This window comes from Macrobrachium rosenbergii, chromosome 4, assembly GCF_040412425.1.
Source record: "Macrobrachium rosenbergii isolate ZJJX-2024 chromosome 4, ASM4041242v1, whole genome shotgun sequence".
Lineage (NCBI taxonomy): Eukaryota > Metazoa > Arthropoda > Malacostraca > Decapoda > Palaemonidae > Macrobrachium > Macrobrachium rosenbergii.
Window position 1 is genome coordinate 65,004 of NC_089744.1, and position 21,465 is coordinate 86,468.

The following is a 21,465-nucleotide window of genomic DNA, read 5'->3' on the forward strand; positions in this document are numbered from 1 at the left end:
CTACACAAACAGGTCCTACCAATGGAGTGGACGCTTAATCCACTGGTGTGCACCGACCTGTGGAAACAGTGGGGGAAGCTGTCGATAGATATGTTTGTGATGTCGAAGAATCATCGTCTTCCCCTTGTATTGCTCGCTAGTTCTGGATCCTCTGGCAGTATGGTGAGGGAAGTCATCAACAAGTTTTAATCTCACAGCAACTCGTCAGTGACACTAGTGGCCCTGTTTTGGCCATGGAGGGAATGGGTCCCGGACCTTCTAAGCCTCTTAGTGGACTTCCCAAGACTTCTTCCACAGCGTCAGTTTTTCGTGATTGGTGCCGAAGACACAGTATCTCGTCTTCTGAGACCACTTTAGCTCAAATAGCCAATTTTTTAATCTTCCTGAAGTCTTCTCAGGGACCAGCGACTTCAACCGCTAAAGGCTCTAGATCCATGCTCAGTTCTGTCTTTAGGCACTTCACTGGCTTTTAAACACAATCTGTCACTGTTGGCTATACTTCAGTCTACATATTGGAAGTGCAGATCTTTGTCTGCCTCTCATTATTTGTGTAAAATGTAGAAACCACTTATTAAAACTGCAGTACATTAGGACCGTTCTCCATGGCTGGCTTGGTACTGGGGAAGGAAGGGTAGGAGCATGTCTCCTTTTACTCTATCTCCTTGTCTTGATTTTAGGTGATCGAGTTATGGGAGCCTGGGGATACTATGTGCCTGGAGTACCCACCAGTCATTATCTCCTTTTGATTGGGTTTGGTATTGTATGTAAGGTGTAGGTAACAATATTCAGTCAAAAAAATTGTTCTTGTACTGCACCCAGGTCAAGGGCATATTCTTTTGTATAACACTTTGGCAGCCATCAGAGTAATCCTTGGCGGCAAAGCACCCACTAAAGTAGAGGTGATTCTCAGCTTTAATGCTGCGCCGCTACAGGTTGATGATGAGCACCGACCAGAGGCAGTACCCATCTGCGGTAGCTCTCTCAACAGGTAAGGTTACAACAAGCATTGTCCAATGCTGGCTGCATACCTGTATCTGTTTCAAATTCATCTCCATTACTGAGTGTTTTTGAGTAGTTAGTGTCCTTGTATCCCACCTCCTTTCTCTGTGGGATTCAGAAATGGTTAGTTACTTATATAAAAATTACATTTTTATGATAAAAGTTTCATATGTACTTGCCAAGTAATTACATAATCTAAGCCCTCCCACCTCCCTTCTAATGGACATTATGCATGAACGAATTGAATAACTGAGCCGTTTGTGCCTATTCTTCCCCTAAAGTGGGCAGGGTCTGTTACCTACACCGAAACAATGTGAGCGCTACCACGAAATTTTAAAACCTAAGCTGCCGCAAAAAGTAGGAACTAATAGCAATGTAATTACTTGGTAAGTATATATAAAACTATTTTATTATAAAAAATGTCATTTTTTTCTATACAAGGGCATCAATTTACAGTTCCATGTCCTTTCAGTACGTTGCTTCAAAGACATTCCCAGAGTAAGAACACCTCCAGTTGGACTCACAACAAGAAATGATAGTTGGTGGTATAATATTTCTTGTAAATAGATGAGTTTGTATAAAAAACAGATTTTTATAACTTGTTAATCATATGAGAGCATCCTCCTCCCTGCACACATTCGTCTGTGCATTCTTTATAAGTGAAAACAGTTGTCATAGGAGGACTGGACAGCAAGAGTTTCTGGAACTTGATCAGTACAAGTTGGTGCAACTGGGATCTGTTGATGGGTTTGAATGAAAAATGAGCTTTGGGTTATGAAATATCATGATTTTTATTGATGGATTGATGTGTTGGGAAAGTATTTCTGAATTAATTTTGCATGGAGTGTAATATATTTATATTTTTGTAAAACTGCCTATGACTTTTATTGCAGTATTGCATTACATATAAGTTGTATTTAGATGAGCAGAAATCTAATACAGGTACATAATCCTTTATCCGAAATTCTAAAAACTAAAAAACTCTAAAAACCGAAAACATTTTATTGAAAGTAAATGTCAATTCATAAGGCTGGTGGTTTGGCGTGCTAATGGCTGACCTGAGTCATTTGGGTGTGTGCTGCTGCTTAAATTATTTTTCTTACGAAATCCAAAGAATTTACCTTAGAAAATCCCATGATTAACAAAAAATCCCGAGATATGATAAAATGATTGTATATCTACCAAGCCTTAGAACCCTAAATAATTCTCTCTCTCTCTCTCTCTCTCTCTCTCTCTCTCTCTCTCTCTCTCTCTCTCTCTCTCTCTCTCTCTCTCAGGAAAAGATACTGCTAATTTGAGTGTGTGTTCATGATGTTTTAAAAGATGTGTAGTACAGGTGATACATCTTTGAAAGACAAAAAAAAACAAACAAATTTTGTTGTCAGTCGCATGGACTATGAAAGGTGTGACCAGCAGGGAGATAGAAATGGATTAACATTCCTCGAAAGATTAAAGAGATGAATTTGTTTTGAAGGTATATCATCGCAGCTTTAGTAAATATTTTCTGAAGCAAAAAAAAAAATTCTTTTGTTGCGGAAGCATCTCTGAACCAACAATTTTGCACTCAAAGTAATGAGAAGGAATTCATTCTATTCTTCATGTAATCAGTAAGATACATACACTATTAAAAACTATATGTACTGTATTCAAAACACACACACTTACATCATTGTCAGCTTCACGTGAGCAAAATGTTCTTTCTCAGACAGAATACAGTTAAAGCCTGATTGGCTGGCTAGTTACCATGGAGATCTGTTAGCCAGTGACAGCCCTCTACTTATGTTCTATTTATAGACATATTTCGATCCCAAATTGTGTGTACGGCACTAAGTTTGAATGTTGCCATGACTGTGATTATTTGACTGCTGATGGCAAAAATTACTCAATAATTTGCTTATATAATTATTTCTTCATGAAAACAAGAATTTAACAATTATTTTAACTTTAATATAGTGGTATGAAAATCCCCACACAGTGTGTCGTAGTGATGCGTCATCACCTGTGAATCCTGTTCCCAGACCGTCCTCACATGTACGACTGCAAACTGATGATGACGTTAGTGACAATAAAGAACAACCCTCTCCAAATTCAGAAGTTGAATTACAATTATTTTGATCACGTATATTTTTGCATTTTATGGAATGTTTTTGTTGAAAATAATGTGTTAGTGAACATACGGTCTTAATTGTTCCACTATATTATTATTGATGATCTTGATTAACAGTACAGGCAGTCCCCCGTTATTGGCGGGCTTGGTTATCAGCGATACGCTTTTACAGGGCTTTCTAGTGATGAAAATCGCCGATTTCCGCTTATCAGCGCTGATAATTGGGTATTGGCGCCAATACATACCTAACATAGGCACTGAAAATCGGCATTTTTCAGCACCAATAAGCCCTAAAATAGACAAAAAGGCACCAAAAATCGCTAATTTTCGGTTATCATTACACCATCAGAACAGGACCCCCGCCGATAACCGGGGACTGCCTGTATATATTAATATTAGTAATAATAAAATAAAATGAATAAATTACAACAAAAAAACTTAAAAAAGAAAAAATGTTTCTTCCAACATGATATTCAAATCATCAGTCCTTTACATTAGGAATTACTCTCAGCGTAGCTGGAAATGGCCGTTGAACTTTCGAACAAGGTGGTTAGGCAGTAACTACTGTCCGGGAGGCGGGAGTACCGCCTGCCCGGATGTAAACATTCCAATTTGCTTTCAGCCTTCGTGTGCTGCAGACATGTTTCTCACTCTCTGCCTTGACCGCTGTTGAGCTGTTCTCCTGGTGGGATCTTTCTTGTTTTTTCCTTTTGCTATTATCATGAATGTTGACAAACCCCATAAGCCCTCTTTCCTCCAGCATGTATGTCCTGGGGTGGGAGGGAAGAAGTGCAATAGCTTCTGTTCACGTGTAGATATGGACCCACACGCCCTTTGCCCCACCTGCAGAGGACGTGTGTGTTCTCACAATTCTCCGTGCTCTGAGTGTTGTTCCTGGTCTGCCAAGCAGTGGGCGAAGTTTGAGGAGAGGAGACAGTACTGAAGGAAACCCACCAAGACATCGTCTGAGGGTTATAAGCCCCCGACGACTCCCTTGGTGGCTAAGCAGTCAGAATCGTTTCTCCCTCCCGGCAAGCTTCCCCTTCTTTTTGCTTCTCCCTCGAGTGAGGACTTACCCTCCCCTTCCTCACTCATTTTGTCAGGTGTGGAAGGCCATGGGGGAGCGGACAATCTGGACATCCTCTCTGGGGCCTCTCCTCGCTCTGTTGGTAAATTTTTTCCCCCTGGAATGAGTAGAGGCTTCCACTTTTGACCTGACTTTTTCTCCAGGTTTGGAGGTGAAGGCATCTCTCGGTGACCAGGTATCTGACCTCACATCTACCTGGCTGCGCCTGGGTCCTCCTGGCGTTCCGTCCTTGGAGGGCCTGATATCACATCTGTCCGGCGCTCCGGTGACGACCCACTCAGCCATCACGTCCACCGTCAACTGTCACCATGACATCGTTCAGCAAGCTGCCTGTGACGGTGGCCTCGCACCTGGGCACCCAGGTATCTGCCGCTCCTGCCACGTTCCATGCTGTGCCACTACAGTACCTCCTGGCTTCCTGGCCCCGTTATCTCTGCCTGGCCCCTCAAGAATGGTCACATCATCTGTGCCTTACATCTCAGTACCTGCTCCTACTGTTGCTGATCCATGCTCGTTCCTGACTCCTGTTCTGTCTCCTGGTTGTACTGACTCTCGGCCCAGCCTGGCTCCCACTCATGCTCCACCCATGCCCTCGACCCATGCACCAGTTCCTGGCTTTCCTGGCTCCCGCTCTGTTCCACCTCCCCCAGTAGCTGCTGGCCCGAGCACCAACGTCTCTGCTACCTGGGTTGCACCCACTTTCCTGGCTCCCCTGGATGTTCCTATGTCCTCTGCTGCTCCCGCCTGGATGGGGGACCTGACTGCCATCCTGAAGAAGATGACGAAGAAGAAGTCAAAGAAGAGGTTTAGGAAGGTGTTGTCGTCTTCGTCTTTGTCGTCCTTGTCGTCTGCTACCTCTTCTTCTTCTTTGGCTGGTGACTTCTAAGGGACTGCCTCCTTTCACAGGGAAGGCAGTGGGATCTCGTCTGCTCTTCCCGGTCCACAGGCCAGGGAACCAATTTGTTGACCCCTGAGTTAGTTGTATAAGAAGCAGAGAGCGTGCAGACCACGGTTTGTGCTCCCGCCGCTCTGCCGAAGAAGCCCACTTCTAAGGCCAGGTCTGTGTTGGACACTCGTTCGCGAGCTGCACCGAGTACTTGGGTGTCTAAGGAGACCTGGGTGCCCGTCTGGTACCGAAGAAACCTCTCTTCATATCGACTTGGGCACAGGATGGGAGAAAGAGTCCGGGCAAGCAGGTGCTCCGACTATTCCTGCTAGCACTTCTTTGAGTGCCAAGTAAGGTTCCTGGGAAGGTGCACCGGTCTCTGGAGGCAAAAGCGTTCTCCTTGACCCAGGTTACCAGTACCACCGTGGGTTGGTGACCGCTCCCAGCCTGCTGCTCCTGCTGGTTCTGCCAGCAAGACCAGCGGGGCCGCTCGATCCTCCTCACCTGTTCCCTCAACCTCCTGGGCTCCTCCCAGTGGGCGCGAGTCGGACAGGAAGAACTCCAGCAAGTCGTCTCCCCAGAGTTCTACCTCCGGGCATACATTCCTGGTTCCATTCTCAGATCAACCAGATCGTACGCCCACGTGGTCCAGGAAGGATCACAGGGGTCTGCCGAGGTTCTCCCTCCTGCGGGGAGAGTAGATCAGGAGGACCGCACCCTGGAAGGACTCGAGGGTCCTCTTCCCCAGGACACGGACACCCCCGAGATACAGAGGACTTTTGCCGAGGTGATTGAGCTGATTCGTCAGCACTACGACCTCGGGGAGGGGACCACGGCCTCATCTATGGATCGTCCTTCATGCCTTGAATCCTTCTGGGGACCAAAAAAGGGACCCAAGGTTTCGGTGGGGCTGCCGTGGTCCACACTTGCAAAGGGGGTCCTTGATCAAGTGAATGGTCTTGTGTCTGGGCAAGACAATTCCCTGCGATCAAACCGCTCGAATAAACTGCTTCCCCCTCCTCTGCCTCGACAGAAGCACTTCTATATGCCCTTGGAGAGGGCATTGCTGCCTAAGCAGGTTGACCTGGACCTGGTTTGTCTAGGCCCAGGTCTCTCGTTGCAGCAACCCTGGAAGCCATCGCCATGGCAGCTTTCCAGGCAGTCTCCTGGTGGGATCTGTGGTCATTCACAATATCCAAAGTGGCTGCTAACTCAGGCGCTATCATACTTGGGAAAGACTCCACTTCCAAGAGACTGTGCCATTCTGGAGGTAGAGCCATCTCCTACCTCACCCACCAAACAGTAAACCTGTGGGCCAACCTGGTCCTGAAGTGGAGAGATGCCGTTCTTTCCCACTTTGCCAGATCCGTGGGACCCGAGTCGGCAATGACCCTGCGGAACTGACCGTTGCTGGGTTCTGCCTCTCTCTTCCCCAGAGAGTTGGTGGAGGCTGCAGTGGACAAGCGTTGGGCCGATGACAGCGTTCACCAGGCAGTGGCCAAGGCCTCCGGGTCTTTGCATTCCACTGCGGCCAGGCCTTTGGGTCAGGCTAGCTCTTCCTCGGCCCCTAAGAAGTCTCAGTCTTTGAAGGGATCCCATGGGAACATGCAGCCTTCTTCTTCCTCTGGAAAGGGGGGTGTCTTCTTGCCCCTTTCAGCCCACTTTCCAATCTGGTAAAGGGGGCAAGGGAAGAAGAAGGGGAAATGCTAGTGGCGGCATTCCCCCCCAAATGCTGCCGAAGGTGGGGTGTTGCCTGTCATGCCATTGGGCAACATGGCAGAGATACGGAGCCGAGACCTGGATAGTGGATGTCCTTCAGGAGGGATCTCTACTACCCTTCAAGTCTCGGCCACCCCTCACCCACACTCCAGTCCTTCTCCGCACCTACGTCAAAGGAGATAGCACTAATGCAAGAAGTGCAAGCCATGCTGAGCAAGGGTGCTTGGGAAGTCGTGTCAGATCCGTCCCCAGGCTTTAGCAGCCGAATCTTTCTCATAGAGAAAGCCACGGGGGGTTGGAGACAGGTCATAGACCTCTCTCCCCTGAACCGATTCGTTCGCCAGACTCCGTTCACGATGGAGACTCTCGTATCAGCAAGTTCAGGAAGGCGGCACAACTGTTCCTGTCTCAACACAGCCAGCTCGGCAATGGCAAGTCGCCATCGGTCACTTGTCATCACTGGAGAAGCTGGTCCCTCATGGGCGTCTTCACCTGCGGTCTCTACAATGGAGACTAGAGGAGTATTGGTCCTAGTCCCGAGACCCCCAGTCCTTTCTCATCCCTCTTTCCGAGGAGGTGAGAGAGGACAACTGGTGGATGGACAACAGGAACCTCTTATAGGAGTATCCCCACATACTCCCCCACCGGACATGCTTCTGTTCTCGGACGCATCAACCGAGGGATGGGCTGCACCCATGAAGGAGTTGCTGACTTTGGGAGTGTGGCATTGAGACGACAAGCACTTTCACATCAACATCCTGGAACTCAAGGCAGCCTCCCTGGCTCTCCAAGAATTCAGGGATCGAGTGATGGGACACTCCGTGGTACTGATGAGCGACAATACCACGGTAGTGGCTTAAGTCAACAAGCAAGGGGGGTCTAGTATCCCTCCCGCTCCACCAGTTGACGATGCAGGTGCATAAGTGGGTGCTGGCTCACTCGGTAGAGCTGTCAGCCAGGCAGGCAGAGAAATGTCATGGCAGACAAGCTCAGCCACCAAAATCATGTGATCGGAACAGAATGGTCCCTTTACCTGGAAGTCGCGGAAAAGCTGTTCGGTCTGTGGGGGCGTACAGTCATCGATCTGTTTGCCACCTGGCACAACAGAAAACTTCAGGTCTTCAGCTCAGTCATGCGGGACCCATGGCCCACTGCGGAGGACACGTTACAACACCTGTGAGACAACCTTGACGTTTACACCTTTCCTCCATTCTGTCCGATTCGCAGAGTGATCAACCAGGTGATGATCACTCCGAATCTCAGAATGATTATGGTGGCACCACCAACCTGCTAGCCCTCCTTTCCGAGGCACCGAGAGAGATCCTCCCTGGCCCAACCTGCTGTGCCAACCCCACATAGAGCAGTATCACCTGGCAGTGCAGTCCCTGTGTCTTCACGGCTGGAGGTTTTCCACCATCTCATGTGAGCGAGAGGCTTTTTGTGTCACGCAGCAACAGAGATGGCCAGATACTTCAGACTATTCCTCCGCAGCAGTATACCAGGGAAAGTGGTCCGTCTTCTGTGGTTGGTGTTGTGGACAGGGTATCTCTCTGGTCGGAGCTACTGTTCAGCAGGTCATGGACTTCCTCATCTTTCTTTGCCGAGAGAAGCTTCTCTCCATTTCAGCTGTAAATTTAGGCTACCAGGCCGCACTCAGCCTAGTCTTGCAGCTGAAGGGTGTAGCTATTTCCTCGTCCTTTGAGATTTCCCTACTGATGAGAAGCGTCGAAAGGTCTTACCCACCCGGGAATCTTAGGCCCCCTGCGTGGGATGTGACTCTCGTTCTAAGGAGCCTGACTCATGCACTGTACGAGCCTTTACGGGAGTCTTCAGACAGCGATCTGACCCTCAAGACCGTCTTCTTGCTGGCCCTGGCATCGGTGACGAGAGTTGGCAAACTTCATGGACTTTCCTTTGATGTTAAACACTCGAGGGGATGGGGATCAGTTACGCTCGATTTCGTCCCGGATTTCATGGTAAGACTCAGAATCCTTTGGTCCCTGACACTCAGTTCGAGTCTTTCACAATCCCCTCCCTAGAGGACTTTGTTGGTAATGATTTAGAAGAGATGCTACTGTGTCCTGTTAGAGTGCTGCGGCGCAGTCTGAAGAGGACTCGCCGCCTCCGGCCTGAGTGTCAACAACTCTTCGTTAGTACTGGTTCAACCAAAAAGAAGTGTCTAAGGACACGATCTTATAGAGGATGAATGAATTTTTATTTAGCATTTCCCAACGTTTTGTGTGTGAGAGAGAGAGAGAGAGAGAGAGTAATTGAGAGCTAGAGTGAGTGTTTCAGTTGTTGGAAGAGGATGAGGTCGTTAGTTGGAGTTTGTTTGAGTTTGCTGTCTGTCTGTCTGTCAGTAGTTCAGTATTGAGTTGAGGTTCAATCGTGAAAGTGGTCAGTTCAGTTCATCTGAGTTTTTGGATACCGGTTATTGTATGTTTCGTGAGTCGTGTGTTTTTTCTGTCACATGCCGTTGTTGTCGGTGCATGTGTCTCTTTCTCTTCCTTTTCTGTTGAGAGTCTGCTTTCAGTGTTGTTTGTGTGGTTTTGTGTGCTGTGTTGGCGACCGTGGACCCTTAATCTATCTCCCAGCAACCGAGGATCAGGGTGAGTGTTGTGTGTGTTCTATGTATCTGTGTTATGTGTTGTTTTTGTGGTTTTGAATTCTGCCACATTATATTTGGCACCCAACGTGGGGCAACTGGTGTTGCAGTTGCAATTAAGATTGGTGGCAGGTAGTGTGACTGGAGGAAAGGATGGAAGAGGAACTGGTGAGGTTGAGAGAGGAGAATGCATGGTTAAAGAGTGAGAATGAGAGATTGAGGCTTCAGTTGGAAGAGATGGGATCATTGGTAAAAGGAGCGAAAGAGGAAATGAAAGGGGAGATGAAAGAGTCAGAAGAGAGAATGGAAGAGAGGGTGGATAAAAGTTGGAGGAATGATGAAAGGTGTGGAAGAAATGGTGAAAGGTATGTTCAAGGGTGTTTTTGGAGAAGGGGCTGTTGGAGGCAGGTCCTCTGGAACGTGTGAAGGGGCAAGAGAGAAAGAAAAGAAGGAAGAAGTGAGTGGAAGCGTGAGTGATGAAAGTGATGTGGGAATAGGAAGTAAGAAACGAGAGAATGAAAGGCAGGGTAAGGAAAAGGGAATGAAAAGCAAGGGAAGGAACAGAGGAAAGTAAGGATAAGTCAGGGGAAGAAAAAGGAAGAAGGGAAAAGGAAAGAAAACTGGTAAGAAGGGTAAGGAAGTGGGAAAGGCAGGAAAGAAGGAGAGGGTAAAGATAGTAGTGATAGTGAGGTGGATGGAGGTGAATGGATAAAAGTGGATAAAAAGAAGGGAAAGAAGAATGTAATGAATAAGATGAATGTAAGTGCTGAAGTGGACTCTTTGTATTTGGAAGAGGGTATGAAAGGACAGAGTGAAAGTAGTACCCCAGTGAAAGTGAGAAAGAAGTATAATGTGAGGGATGGTGTGAAGGTATAATGAGTATGATAGGGATGTGCATGATTTCTTTAGGGAGTATGAAAGGTTTTGTCAGGATAAGTATGGGGAGAGTAAGAGAGTGTGGGCACGAGAATTAGGAGAATATTTGACTGGGTTTTTGCTGATATGTATAGGGTTATTATGAGTGTGGGAGATGTTGAGTATGACAAGGTGAAAGCTAGACTAGTTGAGCAAGCGAGGCGTATGAAAGCGAGTGTTAAGTATAAGAGGAAGAATGGATTTGATGAGGCAAGAATGAAAGCTGGGGAAACCTTGTCACTGTATGCTTGTAGGCTGGAGACATTGGCGAGGAAGAAGTTTGGGGATGATGGGATAGATGAATGTAAGGAGTTAGTACGAAAGTTGTTAGAGACAGTGCCAGATGGAGTGAGAGAATTTGTGAACTTGAAGCGGAAGGAGAAGAAAAGATGGACGAGTGAAAGGTTGACTTGGGGAGAAATTTTGGAAATTGTAGAAGATTATGAGCTTGACAGGGTTATAAAGAGAGCAGAAGTGTGAGTGTAAGGGCTGGGGTAGATGAGAGAGTGCCAGAGTTTGGAAGCTTTAGGGATGCAGTGTTGAGGGCCCAATGAGAATGGCAGATAGTGTAATAGATAGGAGTGTAAGAGCAAGTAATGTGGAGGTGCCAGTGAGGATGAATGGTGGGTTTGTAAGGGAACAACAGGTTGGACGGGTTAGGGATAGTAGTGTACAAAGGGGAAGGTCGGTGAGTGGAAGTCGAGCGAAGTGTTTTAGATGTGGAAAGGAAGGACATACAAAGAATGAGTGTAGGTGGGCTTTAGGAGCGTGTTTCGGTGTGGGCAATCGGGACATTTGGTAAGTGAGTGTACTGAAAGATAGGGGTTAAATGCTACAGGTGCGGACAGGTGGGTCATATTGCTAATGGTTGTAGGGGTACCCGAGTGAATGCAATATGTGGCAACTGTGGTAAGAATGGGCATTATGCGAGAATGTGTTCAGAACCGAGAGCGAAGTGTGTCGAATGTGGAATGGAAGGGCATGTATCAAGTGTATGTAGACGAAAGAGGGTGACTGTGACAGCGAATTCGGGAAACTGAGTGTGAAGGGGGTTCAAATGGGTGGATCCTCCAGGATGCAAGCGGTGCGTGTGATGCATGTACGTGAGGGGTTGTTGCATAAGGATAATTGTAGCTGGCTGGTTAAGAAAGGTGATTGTGAGGAAAATGAGGGAATAAGGGGTACGGTTGAGGATATCGTTGAAAATGAATGCGATGAGGATGGTTGTGAGGAAGCTAAGCAGGTGAATGTAGCCGTGAGAGCGTGTATGCATGAAGCGAAAGGTAAATTAGTAACGAATGTAGTGGTGAATCAGAGTGAATATTGTAGTTTGGTAGATATGGGAGCACAAGTGTCGTTAGTGAGTAGTACAGTAGTGAGTGAATTGGAAAGGTGCGATTGGGATGTAAAAAGAAAATCAACGAGTGTAAGGATACATGGTTTGGGACAAGGGAGTGTGTTAGTATGGGAGGAGGTACAATTAAAAATTCAGTTAGGGGGATTTGAAATAATACATAATTTTGTAGTCATGGATGAGAATGATATGCCAACATGTTTTTTATTAGGAATTGATTTTATGAGAATGCATGATATAAGTGTGGATGTCGGGAGGGGAATTTTAGGAAAGGGCGGCAGGGAAATAATGAAGGTTAAAGGAGGGGATGTGTCTAAAACTAGTTTTGTAGGTATGGTAGATATTGCAAGGAGTGAAAATGATTTGTTGAGTGAAGAGGAAATTAAGCAGATGCAAAATCAGTGCATGAGAATAAGTATGTTAAGATAATGTGTGTTAGAGGGTGTAAGAGTAGGAAGTTGGCCGTCTGAGTTAGAAGTGTATAAGCGAAGTGCTAAGAGATTTGTTGTATGTAAAGGTATAGTTTATTTTTGCATCAGGAAGGAATGTGGGATGGGGAAGTGTATGTCCCAGTGTTTTCTGAAGATGCAGCCGTGGGTATGTGTTTATTAGTGCATGATAGGTTTGGGCATCTGGGGAAAAATAAATTATGGGAATGTATGAGAGAGAGATTATATGTGCCTGGATTGAATAAAATTTGTGCGGATGTAGCGATTACGTGTGCGGACTGTCAGAAGGGTAAGTATCAAAGTGTGCATGCGAATCCACCTGTGTTGCGATTGCAGATGAAAGAGTTATTTGAGATGGTTGTGATTGATTGTGTGTCGTTGCCTGTGACTGCTAGAGGACATGTGGGAATGGTTGTAATGGTAGAACATTTGAGTAAGTTTGCATATGCAGTAGCGATTCGGAACAAAAAGAGTGAGACTGTAGCGAGAATGGTGGGTCAAGTGATATTGCCAATGTGTGTGTGCAAGCCAACGCGAATGTTGAGTGACAATGGGCCTGAATTTGTTGGATGGGAGTTTGAGCAAATGTTGCGTGATTGGGGCATAGAGCATGTGTACTCTACGCCATATATGCCCAGTGCGAATGGATAGGCGGAACGAACGGTGAGAACGTTGACGGAGATATTAAGTATGATGAGTGAATGTGATAATGATTGGGATGTAATTGTTGGGCGAGCGTTGTGGGTATACAACGCCACCGTGCATAAGGGTATTGGTATGTCTCTGTGTAAATATGTGTTAAATTTTGAAAAGATAGTGAGACCGAGATTGGGTATATCTGAGAATGATAGGGAGGTATGGAAGAAGGCACATGAGAGGTTTGAAAGTTACAAGGTGGGCGAGAAAGTGTTGAAAGAAGTAATCGAGAAAGGGCGGTTGAATGTAAATAAAGTGCGTGAAAAATTTGAGGGTCCATATGAAGTGTTGGAAGTTGGTCCCAGTGGGCTTAGTTATGTTGTAGGGGAAATATGTGTAGATGGTAGTGTGAGAGAAATACGAGCGCATCATAACCAATTGCGTAGATGGAAGGATGTACTGGAATATGTGAGAGAGAATGGGGTGTATAAATGGTTGAAATTGAATGTGGGTGACCCAAGTATGCATGAGAGCTTGTGTATGGAGGATCAGCAATTTGTTTTGATAGAGTATGGTAGGAAACGTAAGAAAGGGAAGAACGTGAGTGAACGGAATGATCGTAAGTTGTGTGATAGGGGTGTGAGTGCCAAAGTGAAAATGAGTGATAAAGCGTGTAATACGGATGAATGGGATGGTATGAATAGAACGTATGGCATATATGGGTTTGATATAACTGAGTTGACTGAATGTGTGGGGTGAGTGAACGGTTGGAGGTGAGCGAAAGTGTAAGAGTAAGAGAGCGTAACAGTAATATACGAGTGATTAAAAGCATGAATGAATCGTTGCAAGAATTGGAAAGGTCAATGAGCGAATGGGATGGGTTAGTTGAAGAATTCGGGGAGGTATTTGGGAACGAGTTAGAGGGTATAGATGAAATTGAGAGTGGTAATAGTGAAGAAGATAGCGTGAATCTGAGAGAGAATGGAGGAGAAAATGTAAATCTGAATGTTGCTGGAAGAGAGAGCGAGTCTGAGAGAATGATTGCGTGCCCGCGAACGCGTTCTAAAGGACCTGCTAGTGAGCATCTGTGGGTGTTGCGTAAGGCAGTTTGAATGCAGTGTGAAAAGTGTTGGTTGGGAAATGCTAAAGGGGAGAGAATTATCGAGGGAAGAATGAATTTTTATTTAGCATTTCCCAACGTTTTGTGTGAGAGAGAGAGAGAGAGCGAGCGAGTGTAATTGTCGTTAGTGAGTGTTTCGGTTGTTGGAAGAGGGATGAGGGTCGTTAGTTGGAGTTTGTTTACGGCGCTGTCTGTCTGTCTGTCAGTAGTTCAGTATTGAGTTGAGGTTCAATCGTGAAAGTGGTCAGTTCAGTTCATCTGAGTTTTTGGATACCGGTTATTGTATGTTTCGTGAGTCGTGTTTTTCCTGTCACATGCCGTTGTTGTCGGTGCATGTGTCTCTTCCTTTTCTGTTGAGAATCTGCTTTCAGTGTTGTTTGTGTGGTTTTGTGTGCTGTGTTGGCGACCGTGGACCCTTAATCTATCTCCCAGCAACCGAGGATCAGGGTGAGTGTTGTGTGTGTTCTATGTATCTGTGTTGTGTGTTGTTTTTGTGGTTTTGAATTCCGCCACAATCTCTTTCTGGCTTCATGAAACAATAAGGAGAGCGTATTCTGCTGCTGGAGAAGACGACTCTGGTACTCTTCGTCCAAGAGCTCATGAAGTCCATAGCATTAGTGCGTCCCTCGCAATCCTGAAGAACCTGTCGGTCCCACAGGTTTTGAAGGCAGGCGTGTGGTCCCAACAGACTACCTTTACTTCCTTCTACCTTTGTGATGTTGCACACAAGCCCTTGGACACTTTTTCCTTGGGTCGTGTGGTGGCTGCTCAACAAGTTGCGTAGCTTACTCAGCTCCTCTAACAGGACAGGTTGTGTCTCACCTAAGATGTATGGTAGTGATTAGGAGAATGAATGTGGAGTGACTGGCCTCTCTTCCTAAGGGCAGGGAGCGGACATGCCGTTACATGCTGGATCTGGTGGTTGATGCAAGTAAGCACTCAACTAGAGCTTCTGTTCTGTTTCCGTTCAGGATTATAGAAGCAACCCCACTCCTTCCCTTTGCAAGGGGCAGGGAAAAGAGTCCATGACAATAAGACACACCCAATGCTTGAGATTGCCTTAATGTCACCTACTTTAAAGTTCTTCCTAACCTGCTTTGCATGAACTGACGCTTCCTCTTTCATGCAAAGGGACCCAGAAGTCTGACAATTGATCTCTCGTTTCTTACAACCCAATCATTTTGTCAGAGGCAGTTTTCCCTTCCTCGCTCTATCGAGCAGGAAGGGAACACAAGGTGCAGTGAACTCTAGTCAGTTCATAGAGACTCACTCAGATTCCCCCCTTCAACCAGTGAGTCTTCCTAATGTAAAGGACTGACGGTTTGTATATCAAAAGGCAAATTGGAATGTTTACATACAGGCAGGCGGTACGCCCGCCTCCCTGACGGTAGTTAATTGCCTAACTACCTTGTTCGAAAGTTCAACGGCCATTTCCAGCTCCGCTGAAAGTAATTCCTAATGTAAAGGACCTCAGGTTTGTATAGTTAGGAAAAATATAATTTGCTTTCAAAAATTGTGATTTTTGCTGCGGTATAGTAACCCCCCCATACTCGTGGTCTCACGATTTGCGGACTCACTTATATGCGGATTTCTCTATGGAACATATATATGCATTATTCGCTGAAAATTTGCCCATTCACGGTATTTTTCACTGAGAAAAATTCACTAATTACGGCTAAATGCACTTTTTGTGATAAAACATTTAAAAATACTCAGGTAGTGCTCGAGTTATGATAATTCGCCTTATAATAATTCGATTTTGCAATGGGGTAAGCAATTAATACTGATACGACAATATTTATAAAATATTTTTAAATTTTATGCGGGCACAGGCAGCAGCGTACAATCAGGCAGCGAGAGACCAAATTGCAATAGACCAACTTCTTTTCCTCCATATCTTTATCCCATCTTCTAGTTAAAAAAGTAAAAGAGAATGATAAAAGTATTGTTAGTAACGTTATGCTTTGGCGTAAATGCATACAGCCTTAAATAACTGAACAAGAAGCTGTTGTTTTGCTTATCACCGAATCAAATAACAACAGCCATTTTGCTTGTATTCCAACCATCGTACGGTAATAAACAATTACCATAGTTATAGTACAAATGATGTTAATTAGAATAGGGCTGATATATGTTTACATTATACCCTTATTCGATGTGGATAAAAGATTGGCAAGGAAATATGCTGTACTGCTAAATTTAAGCTGCAAGTTGTAGCTGAAGCTGAGAAAACAATGTTCAAGCTGCTGATGACTATACTATAAATTATCGTACATCGGCAACATGGATGAAACTCAACCATAATTAAAATTGGAGAGAAAGTATTTTAATCAAAACTACTGGGCATGAAAGAACACATTACTGCTATTTTTACGCCAATGAACGATAAATACGTAAAGCTCATATTATGATGAATTCAAGAGAAAATAGCGATCGGAACCTTGATTTTTTTTTACGCAAAACAAACTCCCCCAAACGGCCAACGTCATCTATTAAAGAAGAAAATAGCTAAATTATCTCACGAATGAGCCGTATTTAAGTTATATTTCGACTTAAAAACACTTCGTATAACGAAAAATAACCTTGCCCCATATAAAATAAATAAAGTATCTAAAGATTCAATTACGCTGACTAGAAGCAAGAAAAGCGCTCTGAACTTGGTTAAGTACGGCAAAATAAACTTACTGTGTAATTGATTTCCAAACCAAAACATTGATCGCTATGATGGCAGTTTTTAATACAAAAGCAATTGAGGTATAACATTTTAAAAGATCCATGGAAAAGATACATATTCGTTATGTTGATGTTTGTATAATACAATATGCAAATATTGAGTACAGTATAATGTAGGCTAGGCTACCTTATATGTATAAGATATACCACAGTTTAGGCTAAGATAATTCTTGTTTGTTATTCAATTTCTCCTTGTATTATCATGTAACTCTACATGAACCTCCGTGTATGTATAGAGTATACTTTATAGTGTAGGCTAGGCTACCATATATGTATACATGGTACTGAATACCCTAGTGTAGGTTAGGCTATATTTGAGATAAGTTTTTCCAACAAGTGATGGTTTTTTTGGAACCTAACCCCATCATAAGTAGGATAATACCTGTATAAGCATTTTTAGTTTTTTTTTTGTGTGTTTGAACTATCAAAATGGGCAGTTCTAAGTGTTTTTAGAAGGGTTCTAAGTATTCGCAGGTTTTAGTGAACTATCAAAATGGGCAGTTCTAAGCATTTTTAGAAGGGTTCTAAGTATTTGTGGGTTTTAGCTATTCGGGGGTGGAGGTTAGGCATCCCCTGCGAATATGGAGGGTTTACTGTAGTGATGTTTGATTATGCTCCTGGCCCCGCTGTTCCGACATCTGAAAAATTCCAAAAACCAAACATCTGGCCCCATGGATTTCGGATAAAGGATTGTGTACCTGTACAGGCCTATCCATTTCTAATCTATTTCTCTTTACAGATGCTGGAGGAGCATTTCAAGACACGTGAAGGTACTTCTATATCAGTGCTCTTGAAAGCTCTTGAAGATTGCTCTCTCATCCGCCAGCGTGATTATATTTTAAAGAACATTATCAGTTAGAAAACTGATTAGTGTAATGTTGTGGAAAATCTTTTGTTGTTAACAAAGCTTTTCTGTTTTTAGTATTTTGGATCATAGGTTTGTGGGTTAATGACCAAAGATAGTCTCCAAAAATTGAAATTGAATGGCAATTTTATTAGGGCTTCAGCAATGTGGAGCCTTCCATCATACTTCTGAGCTCATGAAACACACATGCTCCTCAATACGTTTGTTGTTAAGTGGCTTACTGAAATCCTCAGAATTTACTTGACAGTGAATCTAATTGGCAGAATGATTAATCAACATGGTTAAATATTATTTATTCTTTATGAGTACAGTAATTGTTACTTGTAAATTCTTTTATTATTACAAAATTATTATAATTTATAAAATTCAAAATGTCTGACTACTTTTACTTAAAAATGTATTAAAATCTGATATCTAGGATAAGGAACTTAGCTATTTTGGGAGACTGAACCACAACTATAGTTAGTTAATGTGCCCTGACCAAAAGTGACAGCAACTCTCAAAATAACTTTCTTTAAACCAGCACTCTGCTAGCAGAGTGAGAAGTGAGCTTTAAGGGAAAATTGTATGGCCCACTTTCCATTTTCTTCCTCTTCTTGAGGATATTGTTGTAAGGAGATTATGATGCCACAAACTCAACTTGGGAAGAGCTAGTAAACTTCTCTCCTTTGTCTAAGATCACAAAACCTTTGTGTTCCAAAGTTTTTTATGACCAAGCAAGATGAGACTTAATTTTAGTGAGGTGCTGAGTTGGAGATGGTGTTTTCACTCTGGAAAAGCATCTGAAGCTGTAGAGGATGGTTGTAGCAACTGAACCCAAGTTACATGTCAAGACAAAAGATTTCTTTAACACTGATCTTTCATCACAACCTTATGCTCACTGAAACAGTTTTCATTATCGTAACTGATGCTGACATAGGATGTCAGGCAGAGTACTAGTGGAGGCTTTGACAAGCTGAGACCTTCATTTCTCTCTCCCAGACTGGAGACTAATGATGTTTTGCATAATACCAATTTTTCTACTTCAATTTTTTTAACATCCTTTAGTTATGGCTGACCTGTCACATGATCCCGCACCTCAAACCTTCCACCTCTTGTTCTTGACTTTGCCATTTCAGAATGCCATACCTTGGAAATTTATTTGGTAATAGTTGGCCATGGGATGCTTAACACTTGTATGTATGGGGAAGCTGGTCAGATGAAAGATATCTGCTGAGTCTAGAGAATTATTTCTTCACAGGCCTTTGATCCTCATATTTCAGATTTTTGTTGGACAACATCGTCTTCAGGAAGAGGTTTTGGTTTTGGACAGACTTTCCATTTGATTTCATTCTTTAATAGAGGAGAGCTATGGTTATCCAGCTTTTGGAATTGCTTTTGTCTTCAGTGCCAGATCAGCACATTAATGATAAAGATTGACTAGGCAGCAACCAGGATTGCGATGATAGAATTTGGGAGCAGTTCAACCTGGAAGGAGCCCATGGCACGCGTCTTCAGGGGTGCTCGCTCTAAAAATTCCTCCCTTGAGGACAACAGTTATAGAATTCATTTAATTTCCATCTGCACTTATTTTTGTCATGTTCATTTCTGTTTCTGATTGATTTGTTGGCAACTAAAAGAGCCTTTTCTTCATTCATAAGTCTGGTGTTAGTTATCACATATTTTCCTTTAGGTATATGTTTGTGGTCTCTCTTATATATCTGGTTTGTCAGTAATTTGTTTTTGTTTTTTTGTAGTATGAAGCCCTATCAAGGGTCACTTTATTGGATATTTCATTTTTTTTCATGTTCACTTCTTCAATTTTTTGAGGTTACATGAATTCCTTGTATTGTAATATGGACTTGATATGCTCATATGTTTCAGGTTAAGGCTCTTGTTCAGAATTCTTAGGTTTGGTACTTATTTTCATTATAATCATGAATAGACTGCAGTGATGCTATGTGCTAAGATTTTCTTAGTGATCGTTTTGAACTGTGTGTGTGTCTTTTTTGGACAGGGCTCTGAAAGCCTCTTTCAGTTTCAGTTTTTGCTATCTTGTAAAATCTTGATCTTAGCACTATATGACAGAATGAGCATTCAGTTAATCTTGCTTGATGTGTTGACCACAGCTGATACATTGTACATAGTATCTTGATGCATGGAATGTACATTTTGAATTGCTGTTAGACTTTTGGTGGTATGCATATTTGCATTGCAGGGGTTTGAGAACATGTGGCCTTATGTCCCTCTTTTGTCCTATATATAATTTTTGTTACAGGTTTTGTTCTCTCAGTCTATTTTTGCCACATTCAGAGATGGATCTTTAATTTTCCTACTTTTTGTCTTAGGATGTTTTTAATGTTTTCATATCTTTTTGATGGAACTCACCTTCTATTAGTTGTTTTTTTATCTTGTAGAAAAACCACCATCTCTATTACATTGTTCTTCATAGCTTGTCTAGTAACTTCAGTGTATTCATATTCCACCAAACATATTTTATTATGTACAGAAACTTTGATATCTAAAATGAAGACCTCAGTTCAGCGCCTTATTTCCCATGTTTCAAGGAACTAGTTCTTATATGTGATGCCATTGCAAGGTCAACAGAAATGGCATTGTTTATAAGGAATGAGTTCCATGCTTCCCAAGACCTGCTATAAATGTTGGTGTCATGAGATCAAGTTATAAAGGTGCATTCGATCTATTGCAGTTTACATTCAAATAATAGTGCTGGTTTTTACTGTCTTCTCATTATCGTAGCCAAGGCACAAGATGATAGAAAGGACTCGTAAGGGTTTATTGATGACTTCATTGTTCACCTTAGGACCCTCAAATATAAAATTTCTTCCCTCTTGAATCTTTGGATCAGTCATTTCTGTTACGTCATTCTTCTTCTGTCCCTCACCAATTCCCTTCACACACCAACTCTGATATTGTGAGAGTTCATTGCAGAATTATTTTAAAAAGATTTTTCTTTTTGTGAAACCCTGTGCTCATGGCTCTTAATGTTGGTAAGGTTTTAACCTGAATTATTTGGGTAGATGTCCCGTTTGTGCCATAACTCTTTCCTTCAAATCCGTGGCTTGATATTCCTGCTCCTCAGCCATCTGACTAAGATACAAGGTGCATAAAGTCATTCCTAACCTCTACCCCTACTTTTTTCATATGTTAGGAATTTCTCTACCACTTTAGCTAGAAGAAATTAGGTTTCCTGTAAAAATAAGAAATCAGATGTTCTGTTTTCATCTAATGAACAAAATGTATGATCATTTACCCACCACATTTTCAAGAACTGCAATTCTAACTTCCCTCCTCATCTCATGCTTTCTAAATTAAAGTCCATGCATTTCACCTTTCATTTTTCAACTGATTCTCTTGCCAGGACTCCAGTGCACCTGAACCCATAACTCTTCCTTTCCATAAAGCAGTACCTTGCTTTTATTGTCTGTAGGATTCTCACAACTTTCAAGACCAGCAAGGCATCATGCCCAGATTACAAGAAGTTTCCTGAATTTATGGAAGTTCAATGTGGGTTATTAGGCTCAAGCAGTGACAATCCTCACAGAATCAGTTAGCACTAGCACTAGTGGTTGGAACTTCTTTATGGCTGCAAGGATTAATATTAAAGTCACAAACTCAATGTAAATGAAACATTGCAAATTAAGTACCATAAACCAGTGATACAGAGGAGAGCGAGAACTATGGGGTAACAAATGTCATGTAAATAAGAGAATTTGTTCGAGATTGTACATTTTATTGATTACATTATATTATTTTGTCTATTATAACTTTTACTTTTTGTGTAATTTGTATTGATAAACCTGCCATAAAGTCAGAAATGGGTATGTAGGCGCATACTTTTTCTCAAACAGGTAGTTTTTAGTTTTGTTGTCTGCCTTGGTTGTACAACTACAATTCATGGCACTGGGTATTGTATATTATTCTGTAATAGTGAGATTCTCACTCTGATGGTTGCTTCAGCTAGCATAGCTCTGATGAAGGAATCGCAGT

General features: G+C 43.2%; 1 pseudogene; it reads left to right on the forward strand.

The window, feature by feature from the left end:
• The window catches only part of LOC136829331 (uncharacterized), a 40,910-nt pseudogene extending 19,656 nt beyond the window's left edge, over positions 1-21,254 (forward strand).
• The last annotated feature ends 211 nt before the right edge of the window (positions 21,255-21,465 follow it).